Source organism: Argiope bruennichi, chromosome X1, assembly GCF_947563725.1.
Source record: "Argiope bruennichi chromosome X1, qqArgBrue1.1, whole genome shotgun sequence".
In the NCBI taxonomy this organism is placed as follows: Eukaryota; Metazoa; Arthropoda; class Arachnida; order Araneae; family Araneidae; genus Argiope; species Argiope bruennichi.
The window spans coordinates 23,638,100-23,665,649 of record NC_079162.1 but is presented as its reverse complement, the minus strand read 5'-3'; the positions used below and the strand labels follow the sequence as shown (position 1 = coordinate 23,665,649).

The 27,550-nt window shown below is 29.3% G+C and overlaps 1 protein-coding gene across 3 annotated transcripts in view; it reads left to right on the top strand.

Annotated features, from left to right (window-relative positions):
• The window catches only part of LOC129958200 (small conductance calcium-activated potassium channel protein 1-like), a 603,543-nt gene that overhangs the window by 155,698 nt on the left and 420,295 nt on the right, over positions 1-27,550 (top strand). The window lies entirely within an intron of this gene.

The window sequence follows — 27,550 nt, the reverse complement described above, 5'->3', positions numbered from 1 at the left end:
ACAGCCGCGTACTTTAGGTAAATTTAATTTGAAGTCTAATTATTGAAGTGGTTCTTATGACATGACTAACAGAACATTTCTGCTTAACTTCTCAGACCATCTCATACTCATTTAAAAACTATATGTGCATAACACTTCTCCATGTTATCGAGTAAAAATGATAAATAAAATAATTTTGATTATATCTAAACCGGTGAAGGATTTGTTGTAGGAAAGGTGCAAGTTTGGAGAGATCGTAGATTTGTGAAACAGTTAAAATAGGAAGGAAATGGTAGCCGGTTTGAAATTATTTCCCTGTGATTGCTTAACTATTGAAGATGGAAAGGTTATTCAAATTAAAGGAATAATTGCCACAACATAATAAATGATTTTTGAACTAAAAGTTTTTTTGTAGCTACTATGTTTAAAAAATTTACAATCGGCAATTTTATTCGTAGATAAGAGAGCCAAATTAGATCTGCGTATAAGTTTTCCAATTCATTATTCCCCGTAGACATAGTAATCTCGTGGTACAGTCCCGGTTTATGAGAATCGACTGCATGGACGAAATGTCGTATATACGAGAAATATACTTACATTTAACCGAGACATAGCGCCAGACATTAATATTTTACTTTTGCGAAATCCATAAAAGTTTCCATATATTATGCTAACACATCTCATTTGACATTTTATAAATTAACTCCTGTAATTTTTCAGGAGTGTTTAATTTATTAGTCATAGATACCTTAATAAATTTTTGTTCAGATTCATGAAATAAACTGTATAAAAATTTAAAAATTTCAAGAAAAACAATTAAAAAATAACGAAATAATACAGAATAATTCATTATTTTGATCTAAACGCATAAATGCAACTATTTGCTCGCAGTTTCACATGAAATTGCTATTAAATAAAAAAATTATGATAGTTCAGTCGAAAAAATTCTATAGATGTAAGGTAAAGGCACGCAAGAATGAAGAAAAGCTGTTTTAATAAATGGCATACGGCTACTATAAATGTCACCGTTAAGAACACATGTAAGAAAAGAGCAGAAAAATGACTTGGTTCCTCCTAATATCTCGATTCCCGTAGAAAGAATACCATTACCAGAGAAGTCGGGCAGACCGCCTGAGTAGTCAATAGTCTATTTATCAGTGCCAAATACCGGATCCTCCTAAAAAGATCTTTACCCATTTATCATAACTCAAAAATAGGCTAATCCTAAATGGGTTCTATCCCAGGACACTTGAACTGACATTTGTTATCCTTCATAGGAGGTTTTTGATGCTATTGTGTCTGATGATTAAGTTTCCTTCATGAAAAGAGACATTGAAATGGATTCAAGTGTTTGAGAATGGAAGCAAAATGTTCAAAGTATTTCTGACTAAAATAAATGAAATTCAGGGCTGAAAAGGCAGCACACTTTCAGTTAAATAGATGGTTGGAATTTTTGAAATTACAGAATTGGCCATGCATAAGATGTATATGGAAACTGAAAATGAGCAAGCGGGAGTATGGTCTCCTGAACTTCTTTGTATATGCACTTATAATCGCCGAATCCTTTTTCTTGTACAGAAAGGAAAATGGAGTATGTATTTGGGAATCTAAAATTTGATGAATTGGATTTAAAATTTGATACTCGTCTACATTTATGATGCCAAGGTTGTTATCATAGAATTATAACTGTCATTTATCTAGAATTTCCGAATTTCAGTCATCTAAACTGTTTTGAGCAATCACATTAACATATCAACGAATAGGCTGACACAGTCAACATACGGATAAATTTGTTTCAAAATTTAATACAAATTTACAATTTTGATGATTAAACTATATACTAAAAATCATTAATCTAACTCGACACGTTTTAGATTTAGCAAGTTTATATGCATTCGGATGGTCAGTTTTTCTATGGACGGATTTTGTCTGATACATAATAAAAAATTATGTTTTGAGGATCATATACCAAATTTTATTGTTTTAGCTTGTTGTGTTTTTGAATTATCGTTTTCACAGGCAGACAGATATTATATCAAAAACACATTTTGTAGTTTCGGGAAAATCTAAAATGTGTGCGCTCATTAAAATATCGAGGTCAAATGTTTTTGCAGAAAACAAATATTTCTCTGTTTCGTATACCAAAAAGTAAAAGATACTATGCGAGAATAATGCGCGATGATAAATTCTATGTTAAAAATTCCATGCTAGAGTTAAAATCAATGACCTGAAATTTGAATTAAAATTTTAAAACATAAAAGCACCGGTAAAATCCAAATAAAGAAGTAAGATCAGGTATAAAAAGAAAGATGCAAGTAAAATGTGCAAGATACTCAAACCGACGCTGAAAAAGATCATAAATTGTTTGACAAATACTCCAAATTAATAATGAATCGCATAAAACATCAAAATCTGCAAAAGACTACTCAACAGCAATATTACATTCTTTCATATGTAATTGTGCAATAAATGGCCTTTTCTCGTATAAGGAATTGTTTTGATCAATTTTATATTTTGCTAAAATGAATTGCGGTTTCAATAATATATATCTAACATAATTTTGCAGACGAGAGGCCGAAAAGGAGACAAATTGGGAATTTTAATTTCAATTTGTTTTTCCAAGAATGGCATACTTTATGCACAGGAAGAAGCGATGAAATGCTTCTGTTTACATCGAGACAGAAGAGTGAAATTGTGAAATATTTTCCCCTTACCGCTTTTACTAAGAGATTCTTATAGGGACTTTTTTAACATATTTTGATTTAGGAAAAGAAAACTTGGGTATCTTTGTAAATTATATCACGTGCATTAGGGATTTGTATCCCTTCTCTCGAAGCTTGAGAATTCTAGACCCAGTAATATTTTTAGAGCCCGCATTAGAAATAATTAATAAAAAAATAGGACTTGTTTCAGGAAATAAAAGATAATTTTAGAATAAAGTAACACGAGCTAATTTACGATAAATTAGCTAGGATATAAATTAAGAAGCATCATGACATATATATCTATTTCATATTACAATATCTTCAATAAGAAATTAGGCATTTTAAAATTAATTTCGTTTTGGTTATTACTGCAAATTATTAGCACAACCTAATAGCACAAAATACCCAACAATACTGTTAAGATATCATCACAATATTTTATGAAATTCAAAATATTGAATATACTGTGGAAATATCGTCCATTATCATCTGCCAATGAGGGTGACTAACTCAAAATATGTTTTGCTGTCACTGATATATATATAGCAAAAGAGACTGAAATGACGCTCAAAAATCATGTGAAACTCTAGCTGAAAATGCATCATTTGGTATAATTTTCTTCATCAACACATTTTTGAAATGAAGGCCACAAAAATATATTAAATGCTTTCTTTCCGTAAGGAAGATCAAAACTAAAAGGCTAAAGCTAAAATTGAATCGCATTTAATTTTAAAACTTAACAGATGGGAAAATGAAAAATCTATCTTAATACGTCGCCATCGTTTTAAATCAAAATGCATTCCATTATTTCACGAGATTTCATGAATGCGATGAAAATATTTTGAAATAAAATGAGGTGTATCGACATAAATATCTGCCGAGACAATGGGATTTTTTCTATGAAATGTTGATGCGCTTCAATAAACTCTTTCTCTAGGCAAACTCTCTTCTGCGAATGTATATCAGCAACAATTGCGAGGAAGATCGACATTGCTTACTTATTTTTCGTATCGGAAATAATCTCTCAGGAAATATCTTGATGCATCTATCTCATTTGATAAGTAAGTGAATGTTCAGATCACTGAGTGAACGAATATCACAAATAAATTGTTGAAATAAAAGGCATAAATATTTCTTACCGGATCAGAATTTATTAGGGCTGTTTCATGATAAGACTAGCATTAAGGAACGATTGTGCGATACATTAATTTAAAAGATTGTGAAGCGTCATGGAAATTAAATTTAGCCCTCAAATTTGATTTGTCCAATGTGCAGATTTTTAAATTCACATTTCATTAAGAGGAATAGATTTACTGTATTCTGATGAAAATGCGGAAGACTTATTTAAATTTATTATAAACGCTTAATATTCCAAATTTTAATTATTTTTTTTAATTTGAGAGTTTTGCACATTTTAAATTGTTACTACCATGATACTTCCAAATGCTCTATATTGTCATTAACCTTCATAAAATTAATAAATGAAATAGAAATGCAAAACTATTTATTATAAACTGGATTAAATTTATTCATATATATTATGAAATTTAGAATCCATTGAGTCTGTAATTTCCAGTTTACATTATAAGCAAATAATAATAATGAACTTCCAATGAAATTTCATAATTTCTGTTTTTAATGACTTTTAACTTTTAAGATGAACAGATTCAACGATGTTTTAAATGAAGATGAATTAATCTATTTAAGTGTGAATAAGCTAACTGTTGAAGTATATACATACCTGAAGTATTCAGTATATATTTTCCATTAGCGACATTTCATACTAAATGTCATATATTAACTTACTTTAAAAGGGAATATAACATTTCTTGTTTCATAAAGCATTAGCAACATATAATAACCATTAACATTACAATTTTCTTTAAAGCATTAAATTTTTAAAAAGTTATCGAAAAGTATTCAGCATTTGGAGTCCTTTCAAAAACACCCATTCGTGTTATTCTGTAGTTGCATAAAAATATTTTTAAAAAATTTTAATATGTTCTCGTTACAAGACAATTCTAAATATTAATGTATTGTAATTTCTCTAAAATCAAGTCTTCAAACAAAATTAGTTTTAATTCAATATATTTTGGTAATTAGTGCGTTTAATTATTCAGCTTAACACCATAGGTAGATTATTATTTTTCACTTGCAGCTCTGTAAATTAATGCAAATAAAGGTCGCGTTATAGGGAAATGTTTTTAAATTAAATTTTTTTTATTGGATCTGTTAATTTAAAAATATTATCATTGAGTCAAACTTTTAAATAAAAAAAAATTATCTTTCAGAAATGAAAAATGAAAGAATCAAATTATTCTATTTATTTATGATTAAATTATTCACGACGAATTAATAACTTCCAAATATATAAGCAATGCTTATATGAATTAATATTAATTGTAAGCTTAAATACAGCTTCCTTAATCAAAACGAAATAAATCAGACGCATAATAATTTGATAAATAAAAATACATTTTTACTTTGCTCCACTGAATTAAATTGATGGGAACCGATTTTCACTAAATGAATGAAAACATTGTTAAAATTTTATTTTTGCTAATAAGGCATTTAAAAGAAACATTATGGAAAATCCAAAGCCGAATCGATGAGTGCATAATATTTTTATATTGGATACGATGATAACATTCATGTCTTATTCGAGTTTCTGTAAAGTTCCATCAAATATTTCCTCCAAACTTCTAAATTAAGATAACAGATTGTTTCCAAATTCAAGAATTGATATGAATGATAATTTAATGGTATGAACTGTTTCTGGAGAATTTTGTGTGTTGCATTCAGTTCTATTAGATATTTGGATATGAAGTTGAATTACTCTTGCAATAAAATTCATTCATAATAGTATAAACTGATAGTTTCATGGCTAACTTTAAAATTAATTCATGTTGTAAAGTATTTGTCATTTTAAACTTTAAGCATATTAACAAAGACTTTTAATGCCTGCAGTGGTATCAATTTATTTAATATTATCAAATAATTAAAAATATAAAGGTATTTTATGATTCTAAATTTTAATTTGTGGATTCTGTTTCAAAGCGATTTATCAAAATATATGTTTGAATGCTGAATGTTAGCTAATCTAATATCTAAAATTACTGTCATTTTTTTTAAAAAAATGAAATACAGTTTTATACTTTAGAACTAATTTACTATTCAATTAATAACGATTTTTAAATTGTTTTATATTTTCTCTGCTTGAAAGCTACAAAATATTTTTCTCGTAATGGAGTTAATTCCAGTGATGTAACAGTTTCATGAAAAACAATTGCGCTTAAAATCTAACTTCATGCAGAGTTACATTTACCGATGGTATCACATCGTTTTCCCCTAGTAGTAATGGATTCCAAAATTAAAGCAGCGTACTTTATTTATATCATGTGAATATGAATTATGTACGTTATGAATTTAGTCAAAAACAATTGCATCTTTTAAATTTTTACAACACAACTATGCGAATGTATTTGATCCCCGAGAGATTATACCATTAATTCTATTTGCATACATGGGAAAAATGGGTTACATTACATACATTGCAATTTGAACTAAGTACAAGCCATTCAAAGCTGTCTTATCACCAAGAGCAAATTTCACCCAAAATAAAATTGATTTTTTTTAAAAAAAAATTACCTTTAGTTCTTTTAAATCATTTTTTTAAAATCGTTATTTCGTAGTTTCAAGTTTTCTAAACTATTTCAAGAAGTTCATTATATACATAGAATAACTCATGACAACATGGCATACATTCTTATGAGTCTAATGAATTTTATCTTATTCTAATTCCTTCATTTCTTGAAAAAATGTGTATTCTATTATTAAAATAATACCTTTGGGCTGAATTTGGTATGATATTTTTCGGTTGATGTACTGCTATGATTAAAATTCAATTGAGATCAGATGAGTATAAATTTTGAATTCATAAAACTAAATAATTATAAAATATATTTCGGTAATTTCTCAAAAACAGGCCGATAGTATATTATCTATTTTGACATTTTTTTAATATTAAAATACAGCAACATGAATATACATTTTCTTTGTAAAACCATCAAGATAAATTTTAATTTTGTGATCGAAATTAAATAATGCATTAAAGCAATTGGAATATTTTAAATTATTATTCTGAAATATTCTTTTGCACTGAAAGCACAATTTTTATTTAGAAACTGATGAGTATAGGAAGAACTCAGTTTATAATAGAATAATTCTGGGGATGTGTTGAAAAATGTCCAACAATTATTCTTAAACCAACAAATTTTTCGGAATGAAACGTGCACAGCTTGAATCTCTCAGCTTTTATGATCTTGTGTAATTAAATTGTTTGTTTAAATGTTAGTTGTTAGTGTAATCAAGTCAGGGCAGAAGAGTTAAGAAGAATTCTTACCTTCTTCGCCTTGAGCCGAGAAATACATAAGCAATTTCTCTTTTTACAGAGCCTATTTATTCCAAAGATTCCTTGTAATGGAGTTTCTTGAGAAAATTTAACACCTGGAAGAACTGTTTCTTTTCATTACTAAGGTCGTTTTAGATTGATAATTTTATTCAGCTCTTTTGTACCACATAACAAGAATGAATTTTGTTTATTTTTGTTTCAATTAATTTTTGAAACTATTAAATTAAAGTATATTAAGAAAAGCTTAGAAAGTGATATGATTTGCATGCATATAAAGATAAACAATAATGCTATCAGTAAAATTTGACATTTGTATTTAGAGGATACTGAATACAACCAAATGGGAAAAAATAACAAATTACAAGGAAACATAAAAGAACGGCAATAACAGTTGAAAAATTGTCTTTTTACAGTTATTTAAATTTGATTCTTTAATGAATAAGTACTTTTCGAATATTTGTACAAAATGTTGAATAGCATATGATGAATCACACATTACCATGCGATGTGCTACCAAATATAATCACATACATTTTGAGCCCGGAGATTCTGCCATAGAGAAAAATATCTTCTATTTCGAGCAAACCATTAACATGATATGTCTTGCTTTTATAGATATTAGTGTTTATGAATACGATCGCTCAGCGCAATTTCTGTATCTAGCAATGCACAACCTCATTTGTGCACCGTATACTATCAAAGATATTACCATATAATATATGTAGGGGGTTGTTGTCATTTATCATGATACCCTTCTCATACTGGTAGAATATTCTCTGCAAAGGTGTCTCAAGACATTTGATTCGTTGGATTGTGTTCTCGATCATTCCTAGATGAACTAGAGATGACTTTCATATTACAGGATGAACACTGGCCTATTTATTTGTAATTTTATCAGTTACAACAATTTTTTATGACGCATTGTTTTAATGATTTCAAACATTAATATAGTATAACCTGTTTAATATAGTTGATATAGTGTAACCTGTAAAGTGCTTCAAAAAGTATGCGTAACAGAATAAAAATTGACATTTCTTATAAAATTCTAAAAGAAAAAGAGTTTAAAACCTTTTTTTTCCATCTATGGGTGCTAATCAAAGAATGGTTTCATAAGAATTTTGATAATTTTCCTCTATTGAATTTCGAGGTCGAAAATAAATATTTCTTTGTTTTGCATTTCAAGGTATAATTACGTAAAATTAAATTCACTTCACGAAAGTTTAAAAGAAACATGGAAAAAATCATTAGAATATGGGAAAATATGTCATAATTATGGAATATTCTTTAAAATATTTTCCTCTTTAAAAGCTTATAAAGAAAGTATGTTTTGATAAATGAGCAAAAGCTACATTTCCTTTTTTAGTTTATCATAAACTAAAGATTAAATTTCTTTCTTGGCTTTTATCATTGTATGGTGGATACTAGTTAAAAATTGTCAGTTTTTAGTAAAGGGCAATCTAATTCGAGATTTTTCAACGAAGACATACAATGTACATCATTCGCTTGTTTAGATTTCAAATGTATAGTTTTCCTGTATATTTCTGCATTCTAGAGTTAATTTCGAAATAAGAAGTTCCGATTGTCTTCTTTTTTTTAAACCCCCAAACTTGTTTTAAAAATTTAACACTTTTCACAAATGTCAAATTTCATGCAAAGTATTTTAGGTTTGAAGTTTTAAGATTTCCTTACACGAAACGTCAAATCCATCTTCCTTCCAATTTCTGGCACGGGAAATGCCTTCATTTCCGTAGAATTTCTCTAAAATATTCCCAGGTGTTTGATGGATGAGGACGCATTCGCTAATTTCTCTTCACGAATTGGAACTCGGATAGAGAACAGATTTGTAGTAAATTTCCCCGTGTAAACTTTGCGTTTATTAGGTTACAGTAGATTTATTGCTAATTTAAATTGTCGTATGCATGAATAACAATGAGGAAGGCAGAGCAGAGAAGGAACTCAGACTGTTTATACGCATTAGCAATACTGCATGTCCTTGCGAGCAGAATGAAAAAGAATATGACGATGCGTTGGAGGAATCGCAAGATGTGGCCATTACCCGTCTGAAGGTAAATGAGAAAAATGAACCCAAATTAAAAACTATATTATGTTAGCTATATAGGAAATTGGAATAAATATCATCAGGAACAAAGGGGAGTTCTCTGCAATATAAACCATGAATTTCTACGAAATTCATCTTAATGAAATATGGCATACCAAAAAAAAAAAAAAAAAAAAAAAAAAAGGTATCTTATTTATCTCAAAATTAAAACTACACAATTTTTATCCAGAAAATGCACCAGGCAGACACTTTTTTTTGCCTGGAAACTCTTTAATACGTATAAACCTTTTTGAAAAGGAAATACATCAGTTGATATGACAATAGTATGCTCAAGAATCGGAATTGATTGTTTAAATGGAACTTTATATACTTCTAAGAGAAAAATCAAAATTGTAAATGGTATACTTGGCTGAATAGAGGAAGATAAATTAAAAAAATAAATAGGACAAAAATATTTAAAATTTTTTATATGTAAGATTTTAATATATTTTATGAGAACATTTGATGAGAGAAATTATACAAAATAGCTTTAGATCTGTGAAACAAAATTAATATAGTTATACTATTTAATTATTCAATTGATTCCGTATTCTTAATTCTTCGTTAATACATATTTTTTGATTAAAATAATCTAAAAATAAATTGTATTAAGAAATATGTAATTTTTCAAAAAGTATGTAAATAGTTTATGTCCTCATGTAATGACCAGATGAAGTTTCTTTTTTAAAAAACTACGCTTGAAGATATTATCAAAATATTTTCAAGAAAGATATTTATTTCTTTGTTTTATTCGTGTTCTGGGGAAGAAAGTTTGGATTAGTCTGCTTAATTTTTCACTTGTATGTAAAGATACTTGTAAATTTCATTCCTGATAGTTTGATCTGATGTAAATCGACTTCGTTTTTCTTTTTTTACAAAGGGCCTCTGTGGCCTGGAGGTAAGGTCTTGGCTTCGGAACCGGAGGGTTTCAGGTTCGTGACAAGATTCCACCGAAGAACCATCGTGTAAGCTGCTTTGGTGCACGTTAAATCCGTCCGGGCCAAACGTCCTCCCGCTGGTGTGGCGTAGTGTGGAGAGGGGGTGCCAGCTCAGGTGCCATCCTGGTCATCTGACCGCGGCTCAAAATTACGAGGTCCGTCCCAAAATATCCCTAGTGTTGCTTTAAAACGGGACGTTAATATAGAAAATACTAATATATATTAAATTAGTGTTCTTTTACAAAGTCAATTTCGTACACATTTCGAATACAAATTGATGAAAGTAATCTCATCTCCACAGCTAATTTGAGTACAAAAATGGCGACAGAAAAATAATTATATAATTCTATTCTTTTATTTGTTTTCTTTTCATGTGTTTAACGTTCATATTGAATATTATCAGAAATTTAAGAATTTAGAGAATAAATTTTAATTAAGTCTTGATTCCAAGTGGGAAGCTCTATTTGTCAAGAAATTTGAGAAAAAAAAATTAATAGAAGATTCCAAGGTCCAGATGCCTTTTCAACGAATAAATAGGAATTCCGATTTCAGCACGCATCATTCACGCCAATTCCGGTTTAATTATGGAACCAGGAAAGTTGCAGCAAAGTAAAATAGAGCAAGAAAACATACAATTGGTTGTTGGATGGCAGGTTTAGTTTAGTTATATTAACGTTCCATTTTAACGTAACGCTTGGCAGTTGGATGGCAGGGGGAGTTACTTTTGTTATACTAATGTGACGTGATTTGAGGCCATTGCAGTTTATATGCAATACTCTATTAAAATCAACCTCCAAATTATACGAATTCATTCAAATACAATTTTTACGATGTTAAAAGTAAGTAGGCTAATTTATATTAATAAATAGGCTTGATAAATTACCGATATTTATTTTACATTCAACTTGTTATTGCACTTATATTTTAATATATTGTGCATTGGGTTCTATCTTATTACAATATTACTTCAGATTTCATAATTTGGTCCTGTACGGACGAATCAAACTCATAACAAATATGTCTCGGTAGAAAATTAATTCATTTTCTGAATTCAAGAATCATTGCATTTAATATCATCAATATCTTTAAGTCAAAATGTTTTGCATCTCTCAACAAAGTCGTAAATGTAATGAAGCAACAGCGCATCAAAAGCGAATTCCTCAATAATCAAACAATGCACTAATATTAAATAAATTCCTCTACATTTTGGCATCGTTTTCTACTTAACTTTGATTCGATTATCTATAGAATTTTCAAAACCTGGCTTAATGCGTTTCGAACCATAATGTGATACACTTGCGCTTTTCTTATGGTAATTGAATTTCTACATATTCGTTTTGAACTTAGTCAAATAATTAGATTTTCTCTACGCAAAGGTGCTAAAAATTTCAAGGGAAAGAGATTCAATGGCTTTAATGGCAAGGTTTAGGTAATTGTGCTTCTCGATTGACTAAAATCGATGTCCTTGAAGCTCCAAAAAGAATCTCCTCGACACTGCTAAGTGTCTCGAGCAATTGTCTTGTTTTCACTGTTCTGGCCTCCTTTCAAGAATTTCCCCATTGTTTCTACCATTAAGGCTTCCCCTGAGTTTAAAAAAGCAATATTTAAAGCCGAGAAAATATTTGTTTAAGCTGTTAAGGCTGAATTGCCAAACGAACCATGTCATTTCGCTCTTCTTTTAGGAATTGAAGTTGTCGCATTTAGAAACCGAATAGCTACGAATTGCTTAAAGATTCGATAATACTGATTTTAGCTAGAATAATCAATTATGAGGCTGCCTATTTTAAATGATGCTGAGTTAGATTGATGGATAAATAATGAAAATGCGCAGTGTTTTGGTTTGAATGAAATTTAAATTGATAAAATAAAATAAAAAATTTTTAACATCCTTGAAGTTATAATTTAATTTCTTTTTCGTAGTTTTATGTTCTATGAAAGGAGTTAGGGAAAAATGAATTATCTTTTGTATTTATTTTTAGGATTTTTTTTCAATTCTGTAACATATTTGATTCGTAATGACAAATATTATCTGAATATATGTAAATGCAATTGTGGCTATGTGTGCTATGTGTGCCATGTGTGGCTATGTGTGCTATGTGTGCCATGTGTGGCTATGTGTGCCATGTGTGGCTATGTGTGCCATTGTGGCTTTCTAAACAAATTGGGCTGAATTCAACCAAATTTTGCGCATTTATTTAAGAAAAGAAATTACAGTCAAATTATCAAGGTACAATAATTAAATATTCAATTAATTTGAAATTTTTAAAAAGTCGCTTTTTCATCAATGTAATTTCATAGACAGTTATTCTAAAGAAATATTTTTACACCATCTTAAAATTCAAAATTTTGCATTGTCAATGTTATCGATTTCATTTCTGTGCAATATTTTTCTTTACTTGGTATGAATTGTAAAAAATCAACTCAGATTATTTTGAAATAAGGAAATATATAGGTACTTCTTTTTTAGGCAGAGGCAAGACTTTGAAATACTCTACAACTATTTTTCTCAATTTCTCCTTTAATTTAATTCACATCATTTGATAACATCCGTGAGTGGTTTTAAATTAATGGTTTAATCGTCTAAAAATGTTCTTAAAATTTATTCTTAAATTCAGTATTTATGAGGAAAATTTGCAATACTAATCTAATAATTTATGGAGAAAATTAATTACCTTATTTGTGTCCCTTTAAATTCGCCGAGAGATATTCTGATTTTCACTAAAAACATTTCAAATGATGAAAGGAATTTGTGTATAATAATATTTAATACAGTAGATTTTAGCGTAAAAATATGATGTGTGAAATGTTTATAATTAACAGCAACGTAGGGTATATAAACTAGTAGAATAGGATAATACTATAGAATAATTTGTGTATCTGAAGATTAACAAATTCAAATAACGTTTAACAATGTTAAGCTGAAATGCATTTCTTTATATGCATACTATAAAAAATATATATTCCTTAGTATAATTTTCCAAGTTTTTGCGAAATGTCATAATAGTTACGCTTTAAAGCAAATTTGTATTAAATGAGATCCTGCGGGTTTGTAGGAAATGTTATGTTTTTTATCATTTTTCCCCATTTTTTTTAATTAGTAGTTTTTGCATAGTCACAAAAGAAAAACAGAAATGCCACCCCTTGAGGTAACTTGTCATTGTAGTTTATGCTCGTTTTAAAATCAGTATCCTATATGTCTAAAACCGGAGCATTTTATAAATTTCTGAATTTCCGTCGGATTATTTTCTTTTATGAAAACATTGTTAAAAAAACGTTTTTAATTTCATTGACTTTACTTTACTTTTGTTATAAATTTGGATGAGGAACCACTCTTTTCTAATTTATCATTTCATTTTATCTTTTATCTATAAAATATTTACTTTATCTGGAATATAAATATTTTAATACTATTATTTTCCTTCCTGATTTCAATTTCTTCATCACATTCTTGGCACATAATGGCCAAAACTGGTTTATGTGCCATTAAACATAACTACCGCCAACAAAGGCTTTTGATATTATAGATCTGCATCAAAATGAATAAAAACACAATAGTTTTCATTTAAATACAGCAATAAATATAGAAAGGAATATAGTAATCTCTACTCTGCATATATATACCGATAGATTTTATTTTTGGTTATTGTTCAGATAATACATGTTTCACTATTAATCATGTGTTTCCAACTGCGCAAAATTCCTTTAATCTAAATTATAATCAGCGTTTCTCAGATGTTCTATTATAGAAACGTTGCCTTGATTCTAAACACAATATCCAGACTCATCTCAGACTGTATAATAATTTATTAACTCCACGAACAATTTTTTAGCAATGTGCCTATTGTCTGCAATCACGCTAAAATTTCGCCAGTGGGAAAATCTGAGTTCTAAACCATTCGTTTGATTAACATTCCTTAGAGTAAAAAAATAAATAAATTTTGATTTGTAAAGGTGTCAATATATAACACTTTTTTATTAATTCTGCCAACTTCTGTTTAGTAAAAACTGGAAGTTCATCTCCAAGATATGGAAAAGGACAGAAAACAGAAAGAATCGCTGTTTTTTTTTTCTTTTTTTTTTTTTCTTTCCTAGACAGACGGTTTTCCTTAGAAAAGGTTGGACCAAAATAGTCACAATTTATTTTCTCCCCATCATAACCTACTTTCCCTCTTGATTATGGCCATGCCTATTTTCACTATAATAAATGGTGTTGATTGAATTACTTCCGTGTATGAATCTGTGTTATAGAACTTCGATTACAATTTCTCTGGTACGAGTTATAAGTCTTCATTCCATTTATTTTTGTCTTAATGTTCAGAAATAATTTTCTTCATTAACTTTCATTTATTTCCATAACCTTTTCGGATATTTTTTCCACGTGTGTAAAGTTGATATGGTAGATTATGTTCCTGGATTTGTTAATAATGAATCTTTCATTTATTGTTGTCCTTATACTCTTGGCTGTTCTATATACATCTTATTCAATTATATCTGTTAAAGCCGTCATTTGTGAAAATTTTAAATTTGGAATTAGAAATATCTAGAAGAAACCAACAATGATTTACGATACTCTCCATCATATGTTATTCGACTAATATTTTCGCATGAGCAGAATGACATAATTTGTATTAGCTGTTTTATTAATTAAGTGGGTAAATGTACTATTTTGGTGCCGCATAGCAAGTATATTCTTGCATAATCTTTACATTACGGGTGGATGAAAACTCTACATAACCTTTTAAATTGGATAAAAGCTAATGCTTTATCGGACTGATACCTTTCAACAGCACATGGCCCTTACTTATTCACGATTTTCCTCTACAGAAATAAATATAAAAATAAAATGTGGTCTGAAACTACAAGGAGGTCTCTGGAGAAAATGAAAACTTAGTGTTTTAATTACTACACTTATTGAAGGGTAAAAGTTACACTGCTTCTTCTCTTCCTTTTGCATTCATTTTTTTAATATTTTGAAATTTTACTTTTTCAAAGATATCATTTGAAATAAACTTGAAAAATGAAAATTTTTGTGCTTGTAATAGAATGATCTGTATCACGTCTAAAATAGATTTAACTCAATGTACAACGCTGCTGGTTACATTAAAACATGGGTTCCAAAGAATATAATTAAACTGAAATATAAGTTTTAGGGGATTGACAACTCAATATCCCTTAAATGTTTTAAAGTCATTGCTAAAGTTTTCATAAACCATGTTACAATTAGGAAATTGTAAATTGCAAAAGAAAAAGCATTCCTATGTGTAACCTTTTTAAAATATTTAAAAGCTGACAAAAATAATAGAGAATTCCAATTTATTTCCTTGTTTCTTCCAACTGTTGAATAAATAGGGTAGTTCCAAAAGATAGGTCAATTCAGGCTATAAATATCTCATTTTAGAAAATAAAATCTAGAGTCATCAGTTGTAGCGAATAAGAGGAAAATGCGCATAATTTGTTGTTTCTTGCTACTAGAATCAAAAATTAATATTTTGCTGATAGACAATTAAAAGATTTCTAAACAAATAACCGTATCTCGAATCATTTGTAGCAGGAAAAAAAAGCAACTATATTTGCTTTTGTATTCTGCTAGAATCAAAATAATAATAATTTTGATGATCAGTATTCTCTAAAGGTACTAAACAAATAAACATTAAATAGGTAACGAATGCTTCTTGTAGATGAAAAATGGGGGGGGGAGGGTTGAAAAATTTAGTCAATATATAATAACATTAATATGAAGTCCAAAATTTTTTTCCCATTTCTTTCCTGAATGGTAAAAAGCTTAATATCATTATCCAAAATATCAAATGGGATGCCGTATTCAATTGTTTATGGGTGTGGACGTCTAATCAAAATAATCTGTTACCCCAAAAATTGCTTTCATTTTTAAATTATCACCGTGTTTGCGGATTTATTGTAGAATCCTAAATTAATGTTTGATTGTTTATTTTCTTACGTGAAGGAACCAGAATATTGATTGGAGAACTTTTAAGTTGCTTTCTTTTACATTATTTTATGATTTAAAGCAAATAACGAAAATAGCTAATCAGACTTATAAACAGCTCAACTTAAGCCGCCACAATTAGATAAAAAAAATGCACATTATCCATAACCGCCTCAAATATTCAAAGGATACAGTTAAATTAGTAAGACAGCACATTTCCTTAACTAATGGTATCATATAAAAAGATAGTTGAAAAAATAGTTAAGGGTTTAGATGATACTAACAGAATTAAAAAAAAACATTTGTTTTTAAAAGAAATACATTTTTCCCCAAACTGTATGAAAAATATATTAATACAAATATAAATAATAAAAGAGAATATGTGTGCGTGTCTAATGATACTCTACAATTGGACCAAGCAAAGAAATTTAGCTGAAATATTCTGGAAGCTAAGAATACAATTCTTGGAGCATTGCTTTGAAATTTTAATTAAAATTTTTATCCATTAAAAATAAGGCTAATTATATTTTACTTTGAAAATTTATAAAACTCCAATCTTACAAAAATGAATTTTCCAACTATCTATTCTTTAAATCACAAATTGCCACTAGAAAAATACCATTTCACCTGGCGCAGTCTGAATAGGATTTAAATTCTCTTTTTACTTATACCAATATCATTGAAATACAATTTTTTCTCTAACTGTAACATATATTTAGAATTATTTTCCATGTAATTTGCAATAATACTTTGCATTGCCGTAGCTGTAAATCATATGCAGCAAGTCAAACACGGCAAAGAAAAAAAGGGTGCAGTAACAATAATAAAACTTTTGCAGTATTTAATAAATGTTAAAAGGACTTGTCACCGGAAGCGGTACACGCTTTTCAGGCTATTGCTCATTGAACAGGGCTGCTGTAGTATTGTAAAGTCATATTCCATTAAACCTGCATTGTACTCTTTATCTGGTGTATTCTTTTCCTTTGTTTACTCAGAAATAGCCACTTAGAACCCCCCCCCCCATTACGTTCCAGTTTCATATTGTATTGAAAAAATTACTTGATTTGGTATGTTTGCCCTACCTTTAAAGCTTATAAATGACTTTTTAGAATATATAATTAATAAAAGGCTTTATGTTTCTTACCCAAGAAAATTGTTTTCAAACATATACAAACCTAAAGGGAGAAATAAAAGTCGTTTTAAGAGAAAAAAACAATTTAAATCTAATGAGCTTTATAGTAAATTCTATTGCTTTCCACGACAATTTTCTTTTGTTCACTGAAGCATTTTTCTTCATACAAGAAAGAAAAAACACATTTAGAGCATTTGAAAAATGAAAATTTGTTTCTTTATCTGATAAAAAATTTATAGAAAAGCTTATTGGAAGGAGCATAAGACATTCTCGTATTTATTTTCCTCTAAAAGGAGTTTAGTAGAAAAGACAAAGGTCTTTCAGTCTAGTGATACATAGAATAGACTTAAATTCCTCCTTTTGTCAGATGATACGTGATGCACAAACAGAAACAACTGAGGCTGTTATTTAGTTTCTAGATAATTGTGAAATTTTGCTGTACAAAAAGATAAAATCAACTTCGGGAAAAAACCTGACAGAGACATTTCGATTCTATGTCATAATTTTTATAGCTGTATTTATTATATAAAAATTATTTTTATTTCCTTTTGGTCCTCCAAACACACACATTTACCATCCTTAAATATCAATAAGTTTTTCTTTTAAGAAATAGAATTATGAATTGAATTTTCTCTCTCTCTCTCTCTCTCTCTCTCTCTCTGTGTGTGTTTCATATATAATATCGTTTCGCTGTGCAAAAGGAATAACATTTTCTAACAAGATATGACTGATGCTCATCAAAAGAACCATTTCGATTTCATATTATTTATCTGAGCAGCTATATTTGTTATATAAAATATTTTGCTTGTTGCTTCGCAACACTCATTTTTCCTCTGTTACAGGAGATTGCTTTTGATAAAGAAATAATGAAAGGTATTATTTTTTATTCTTCGGAAAATGTGAATTCGTGCAGTAAAAGGAAACCATAAAAAATATGAACACATCATATGACAAAAGAACACAGACGGAAACATTTCGACTCTGCACTAAGCAACAGAATAAGGACTTTTCATAGATAAAATTTTAACATTTTTTTGTTACTCCAAAACAGATGTTCTCTCTAAAAGTATCCTCAATTTATCTTGATAAAGGTATGATGAGCTGTATTTTTAATATTTATTCTTGTAAGTATATATAATCAGATACGGGATATATATATATATATAATATATATATAAACGAGATCCCATAGAACCTTTTGGAAACATTTTCCTCTCTTGCCATTTGTTTGACATATCATGAGCAAATACGGCTTCTAATCTAATACGTGAAATTCAACGTATTAGATTAGTATAATTTTTTTGTTGTTGTTAATCTTTGTTGATCTTCTGGCGACATTTTCTTCCTTGTGAAAAATTCTAAAGCCTCTATGAAATAAAGGAGGCCTATTATGTAACATCAATGTGTATTTATTTGTGAATGCAAAGATTTACTTTCTATTTTCATCAGAATAGCAGGCAAAATATATAGGCCATTTTTCTACATTATTGTCATGCATATTCGAATATCATGAATATCAAAGGAAGGTTACCTTTCTGCATTGCATTGTCATTCAGAGAACTTGAATTTTCTTTGCTTTAAATATTTAGTTGCGATAGTTTCTGTAATTCATTAGATGGAATCGAAGCTAGAATCAATATCACTCAACACACCGCTTAGGATAAATACACATTAATTTCTAAACAATCAATGTTACGGCACATATTACTGGAGAGAACGCCATGGAAGAAGGAAAAAAATCCGTATCAAAAAAAGTTTAGTTTAAATCTCTTATTTTAGTTCGTTACATTATGCTAGCTTATAACCTGAAATTTATAAAATACTGTAGCATAGATTGATTATGTCGAAGAAGTCATGTCATAGTTGTAAGCTCATTCAGTTCTGAACATAGGGGCCGAATTCAAACGAGTTATTTTACGGAAGAATGTCAATGTCTTATAAATACATACATAGAGTGTCCGAAATCTTGACAGTTTTAAATGATTATTAAAAAAGAAAATATATTCACCTGCAGTGCTTTTTGTATCCAATAAAATATAATTCATTTTACAATGTTCAAAACATTTCAAAATGCACGAAAAATTCAAAGCAGCCTGAGCTTTTGCAACAGCCGCCAGATTTAGGTTTTGGCTACCTGTCGACATCAATCTGCTACTCTATTCATAAACTGTCGACTTCATGATTTTGATTGAATGTAGTTCGAAATTTAGGCGATTCTGTATTGCAGAGTGAATTTCTATAAATCGCACAAAAGTGTTGTCCAAAACGAGAATGACAATATCAATGGTCTGTTCCCATTCTGTATACACGTCAAAGAAAAATTTTGATTTAATAATTGAATTGAAAAATCATGAGTATTCATATTTTCTAGTTTTTTTTTGTGATATTTTTTAAAGTGAAAAGATACTTTTCTTCCACCCTATATATCTTTGTACTTGGGTTTAAAAAATTTTTAGTTCAAAAATTAATTTTTCAATTATGTTTTGAATATATACTGCGATTGTAAAATATGAAAATTATTTGAATTAATATTTTATTTTTTGAATAAAAATCTGTTTTTGCGGATGGTCATTTTCTTTCTTTCTCCTTCTGCTTTTGTATTTCCAAAAGAATTTGAAAGCATATTTTCCAGATGCGTTTCTCTTTTTTTCATTTACGAGAGAGAAAAAAACCGTGTATTGATCAAATCAAACCGCATTGCCGCTCATTACATACGAAAAGACACTTTTGAAAAATTAAATGATCAAGAATTTCTATGAAAAAAATTACTAAAAATTGAATCTCGAAATCATTAATTCATATGAAACGGTAGGAAATTCCAAAGACTTTTAAGGAAGATTGTACTGCGACTTTAAATTTTTTCATACATGAGAAGCATATAATTAGTAGATATTTACAATTATCGTAAAATTCAACCCTTTTTAGATTCTGAACCCGTCCCTCAATATAAGGATTTTTGAAATGTGCTTTTGTTTGTTCGTATCTGAAAACGATATATAACCAGTTGGAGTGACCTCCGCGATACTCACTTTGGTTCTTTCTCATAAAATTGGAAACCTCGGGCAAGGTCGCGAATACCTTGTATGGCATTAATGAACGATAATTATGAAATAACGATCTTCGGCCTCAATCTAGTAATTTTACTGAATCTATCGTGAGAATATGCGTTTTGAATTCTTTTTGCTGGACGATTGACAACAAAATTTGACAAGAAATTACAATTGTAATCACAAGTTGACATACCGAATTTCATTGATTTAGTCGTGTGTTTATAAGTTATTGCATTTATATGCATGCGAAAGTAAAGACTGACTGACGGTCAATTGTTTGATGTATTTGGTTCAAAATATAATAACTATCTACATTTTAGATGCATGTTAAACCTATGTACCAAATCTTATCGACATAGCTCTTTATGTGTTGCAGTTATCAATTTCACTTGTGCACGAATAGCTAGACAGACTTCCTACAAATTAATTTTGTTCAAAATTTGTCAGATATTTAAGAATTTGGCCGCAACGATATATACCAAATTTTAGCCGTCTAGCTCTATGCTTTTCCCAGATATCCTACTCACAGACAGACAGAGAGACAGACAGATATATATACATACATACGTACATAATACCAAAAAAGCGTTTTTCAACGGAAGAATTTTTCTGAGGGAAGTCTGAAATATAGATTCGCCAAAATCTTGAGTATGAATTTAAATTTACTTAATATAGAGCCCCCCCCCACCTTTTTTTTCCGGAAAAATATTTCTTTGCTTCACATGATTCATATAATTTTTTTATTATCTATTTAATTGATAAAGGGACGTGATATTCTTTCTTTGCATGATTTTTCATAAATTTGAATAGACGTGTTTTAAATATATTTTCTGTGTTCTGATATCGAAAACTTTGAAAATTCCATTTTTTATGTGGAAAAAAGGCCAAATAAGTAAATTACACAGCTGATGATCTAACTTTTTTCTTAAAATGAAATAAATTTTGAAAACAGTACAGCTTAAATAACCTTTTATGGGAAAATCAAAATTTTGAGAGGTGTTTTGGCATCGTAATTAAAACAAAAATCATTTTGAATTGAAAGATGATATTGTTAAAAATGAACAGAGCCTTTATAAAAAAATGTCACTCAAGTGATCAAATTAAATTAATAAATAAAACATAATTAGAAATTAAATTCCATGAATGGATTTAACAATAATACTGTTTTTCGAATCTGATAAAATTTGGAGTTTAATTTACCTCTTCCAAGGCACAACGAAATATACGTACCAACAAATTAAATAGTAAATGTCCATTGTCGGCTATTTTATCATCCCTTCTAAAAGCTCCCTGCTATCTCTTCATAATTAAAAAAAAAAAAAAAAAAAAAAAAACTTCAGAAATTAGCAATAAATTGTTTCACAACATATCGCCTTCGCATTTAAATGACGCTGATAATTTTGAGATAGTTACGTGTTAAAATCTTAAGTTAAAAAGAAAGTTGGTATAAATTTTTAGCAAATGTTTGATGAAGCAATTATTTATCAATTTCTTATTTCAAACAAGTACGAAGTATTATAATTGGTTAATTAAAAATTCACTAATCTATTTAATAATTCATTAATTTGATCTAATACGCTGTTTTCCTAAATTATTTTCTTAAATCAATCTCTTTTCCAACAGTTTCGTAATATCCCATTACTAAGAAAGAATGGCTATTTTAAAGCAAGTTACTTTTAGATAGAAATCAGAGAAAGACGTGGTAACGTCATTAAGAAAATGAACTCATATAATTGGTATTATATTACGCTAACTTTTATTCAATATAGTTTCATGAAGTTGGTCGATAATGATGTGTTTCATGGTATTAAATTTGAAACCCTGTTCTCTATTTTGGATGAAAATTAATATCTTGTTTTTGAAGAAATAATGATCTGCATCTACTGTTACTTTACGAGCTCATTTCTTGGAAGAGTTTCTTATAAGATACAAAATATATTTATAAGTATAAAATGAGCTTATAACCTACTTTGTATCATTATAATGATACAAAGTATCTTTTTACAAAGATAATTTGTATCATTAATTGCTTTCCAGCTAAGTTTTGTATTTCTGTATTTGACGTCAATTTTCAGTTGCCTAATCTCATTTACTCATAACAACATCGATATATAAAACGAGTTCAAATTTCTGAAGAAAAAACAGAAATTTTGTTAAGTTGCATAGGCTTAGTAACAACACAGGGTGAAAATTTTGTTGGCTTCAGAATGTACTTAAGTTGATTTAATATTTTTTTTCAAAGAGAGGCTGGTCCACATCTATGTTGCATGAATTTAAATACTCCATACGTCCAACTTTAGCAACAATGCGAAGTTTTCTTTCCTTTTCCTTTTTTTTACAATAAAAAATAAAGTCCAGGTCGACACTCTTTTAAAGTCCGTAGTCTGCTGGTGTCCTCGGTAGTAGCTATATGGGGGAGACTTGATCATCAGGCAAAGGCGAGGTTCACAGGTTAAAAACTGTGTTTTTCCTAAATGGTGTCATTTACAACGGCCAGGTGCAAAATAAATTCATTGGGAGTCGACATCATCCTGTTGGTGAGGAGTTATTTTAAAAAGGGATTTTTGCGTCAAGAGCAATGCATTAATCACAGCCTAGAAGGTTTAAAAGGACGTAATGAAGCTTCCTACCGGGATCTATATTCGTAGCATTTATGAATATGTATGCAGTTCTTTTAAGCAAGATTCGTAATTGTTGATATGCAGACTAGAATGAAGATTGAACATTGAGTCTAGGGTAAAATATTATTTCAGAGACGAAGAGAATAACCCACTGAAGTACTGCCACCAATATTTTAACGATCTATTTGTCTGTGTTATATCACATTGCAATTAAGTATTGATAAGTATCGAATCTTATCTAACTTTATTTCTTAGTCAAATCTGAAATATATATTTTAATAAAATCATTTAGATATAAATTTGATTATCTATATCGGAGATAATATTATATTGGTTTTTACTTATTATAAAACAACCAGAAGTGGTTTCCCCAAAACTTCTTCGCGTGCTTTCTAATAACAGTATTAGCCGCGATAGCGCCTTGCATGGCATTGGCGTACAATAGTTATGAAATACTAGTCTTTGACGTGAATTTAGCAATTTTACTGAATCTATCATGTGACCCTAGGTGAGGATTTTGGTGATTCATCCCTGGCATGCGATTAATAGTTTTCGAAAATCGAATCTGTATGTTGTATTGATTTTTCCCAATCGATTGCAATTAAAAATTAACACAGAATTACACTTGTAGACATCAAATCACATGCTAAATTTTATATATTTAAGTCATCGCAATTACGAGTAATCGCGTTTGCATGTTTCTGAAAGTACAGAAAGACAGATAGACGATCCAAATCCTTGGCACAAAATTTGACAGCTGTCTACAATAATAGATGTTAAATCTGTGTTATGAATTTTATCCATTTCTTCGTTTTGTAATTATCGTGTCAATTTATATTCCAACAGCCGGATTGACAGACTTCATCTGAACGCAATTTGCACAGAATTTGATAGAAATCTTCACATTTCGTGTAAAATCCGTATACAAAATTTCACCTGTCTGGCACAAAACGTTTCTGAGTTATCTGTCACAGACTGACGGACAAAATGCTAAAAATGTGTGTTTCGAACTCAAGGAGATATAAAACATGGGGATTCACCAAAATTTCGAGTTCGGATTTTTTGACGATTCCAATACTTTCTCTATATTTCGTTTGAGAAAGTCAAAATTGTGAAGTCAATGCAGATGAAGTTTCATATGTAACCCTTTTAATTGAAAAAAAGCTTGAAATATTCGAATAAATTTGTCAATGAGGGAAAGCAAATGGGGTGAATAAAATCTGGCATAGGGATTTTATTTTTTGGATACATTCCATGAATGAGAAGAGGTACTTTACCAAATGCGTAATTAATACTCTTCATTTTACAACGAAGCTAGACGGAAACGCAACCCTATTAATGATGTTTCTACCTGTCGTATGAAACTTGTGTCTTTAGAAAAAGCTCCATATAACTTTAATTAATTTGCCTTCGGGTCTCGTCCCTATTCATTAAAAATATTATTCAAATTTTCATTTATTTTCACACTCCAAATTATTACATCTTGTGGATATATTAAATAGATTTATTTGTCTGAACATAAATGTCGCAAAAATTAGAAAATAATTTTCAGAAATAGTAAATCCACGCAAATGAAATAATTATTGAAAGCTTGATTTTTTAAATTTTTAAATGGTTTAAACATCATGTCTTGAGTATGAAGATTATGTTTAAACAATAAACCACATTGAACTTACCAACTAAATCGCAAAACCATAGAAAATCCCGTGCCAGAAATGTATCTGGCACGGCATATTTACTGGCATATTTACTGAAGTCAGTCTAGATCATTTCGTCGCAAAACTCATGTTCCCAAACATTTCTTATAAGTGACTTTTAGACGTACATTATAAGTGTTTTCTTATGAGGAAAAATATACAAGAAAGACGAGTGCAGTAGATTGAATATTTTTTCTTTTGGAATTCTTAATAATTCTGCCATCACTTTTTAAATGTAGGTGACAAGAAAATATTATATTTGATCATGTTTGTAAGACAGATAGAGAAATTGTAAACAATCTTAATTATGAAATATGGTTTTGAAATTATACGTTTTATTGTAATGGACCCTATTTGGGCTTTGATAAAATCTAATTTTTTATAATTTTCTCACCTAACCCCAAGAAAAGTAGATGTTTGAAATCTTTTTGAAAGAATATAGAAAGAGAACTCTGCTCGACATTCCCATTGGCTGATTCCGAGCAAACTATTCGTCTTAAGACAATTGCAGAAATAAATGTGTCATACACATTTGGAATGTTTTTTTAAATCCATGAAAAGATAATGTGAACCTTGTTACGTTGGTGCTGAATTGTTATGCTGAAATATTGGATGGGTTCGTTAGAAAACACATTATGAATTGTCATATTGTCAGTTGGAGAAGTTCAACAAATACGCATGTCCAGAAATGTGAAAAGACGGAGTAGCAAAAGGACGTTATCCAATTTGCATTTCTATGCTCATTATCCCATAAGATTATGTAACTGTGTGTCCTTAATATTAGCTTTTAACTTTATTTCTTTTTTACGATTGATGTCAGTTATTGGTCAAGTATAAGCACAGCTGTAATATCATTCGCTTGAATATCTGATGAGAAAACACTATTATTATTATGCTCTTATTACTATTACGGCTCTTATTACTCTTATTATTATTATGCTTAATTTCTCCTTATTTTAATTTCGCTACTTCAGTCATTACTTGTCACTAGAAGCTTGAATGTTGTATTTCCAAGCACATGTTCGACGACAAAATTTCTTTTGATTTTCTTTCTCGCTTTTTCCATTTGGGCTATAAATGTTCTGGGTATCTTGTACAATATAGATATTAGAAAAAATTATGAATTGCTGATATATTTGTGAATAACACAATGTTTCCCGAAATGTAAATATTTTAATTCACAAAGTTTTTAATTTTCTAAACAAAAATTGAAATGTTTTGACGAAACACAATCTATTTTGGTATATTTCTTTAAATGGACAAAACTTGTTATTTGGGCTACATTAATGTTACATTTAATTTTAAAAAAAATGAAACAAAATGAAAAGTAAAAAAAGCCATGAATTACTTTTTTAAATATACAACTATTAAAATTATCGATTTAATTAAAAACACAATTCTTTGCTTCAAAATATTATATTTCTTTACATTAGCGACAGCACATATTAAACCCAGAACATATCTTTCTTTTTATTAAAATTCTTAACTCACTGCCTTTAGTTTCCATGATAATAATTTGCAATATTCTAATAAAGAGGAAACCTTGAATCTTTATGCTCCCATTTTATTCTAAATCTTCTTTTATTAAAGTGAGACATGTCGATTAGCTTTCCTCGGAAGGTATAGATACGCTAATGAATAATTGGTGTTGTCACAAGTGAGGATCTATCATTTTTCAAAAAGGCTTATTGTCGTTCCTATTTATAATGAAGTGATGCGTCTTAAAAGATTTTAAAATATTCAAAAGCCCCATAAGAAAATTAGTTGGGTTTAAAGGTCGTATTCAAGCGCATTTCTAAAGAATTCGGTTTCCAAAGCAGATTACATTATCTTAATGGATTGAAAATTTAAAGCTGTGTTTCAAAATGGTCTATTTGATTATTGAAGATTTTTACCTGATAAAATAATTCATTTTTGACAGCAAAATGAGTATTATGCATAGGTGACTCAAAAAGAAACGTTTGAAGTACTCTAAGAGAAAAGGTTTATTTGGTAAATTCAAAGAGATTGGCAATGGTAGAAAGGGTACTGGTATATATGGTCACCCTGATTTTTGAAACTTTTTTGTTATTGTTAAACCAAAGTATGGAAGAAATCAGGGTTCAGGTTGTGGAGTCACATAAAGACTGCTCTCTGAACTTCACCGTCGGTTCCAAAATAATGACAAATCAGATGTTTCTTCAACTATCCCAAGACAGGAAAATCACTTGGTGCGAGGTAAGGGCTGAAGAGAGGGTGTTCCTAGTACAAACCACCGGAAACGCTGTTCAAATTACTTCTAACCGAAGCCCTGTGTGGTAAGCATTACCATAAAATAACACGCCACCTTTCGATAGTCGCCACCACCATCTAACAGAAATTCGGAGTACTATGGCAGAACTATCTTGATCTACCGGTGGCTTTGAATGTAGAAATCATTTATTCTATATACGCATACATTTTAATTCTCTCGTGGAAATTATGCACTATTCAAAGCTTTAGTAATTATTTTTTGTAACTAAACTTTCTTTTTGAACTACCTAGGTAGATATCACTGCTCATTTAGGAGTTTCTGAAATACATGTTAATTTTCTCAGAATTTTAAATGTTAACTTTACGATTATTACAAATGCTGCTAGTAGGCAGCTGTCATGTATTAGGATTTCCGCCACCGGTGAAATATTATAATCACCATAATGCCGCTTTCTGTTGTTTATAACATGAATAATGAGTTGTTTTAGAGCTTGTAACGCATGCAAAAATAGGTAAATTTCCGAGAGGAAAAATACAGATCTTATTTTCCAAGAACTTGAAAAAGGATACTTCTTCTTTTTATAAAAATACTCTTAAGTTTATATGCTTAATCGCGTTGCAAGATTTATTTTGATGTTTTGCTTACTTGTAATGCGCAGATGAATTATATACCTCGGTTTTACTTACATCCTTACTTGAAAATTAAGTCTTAATGTATTCTTTTATGCATGTTTAACTTTCCT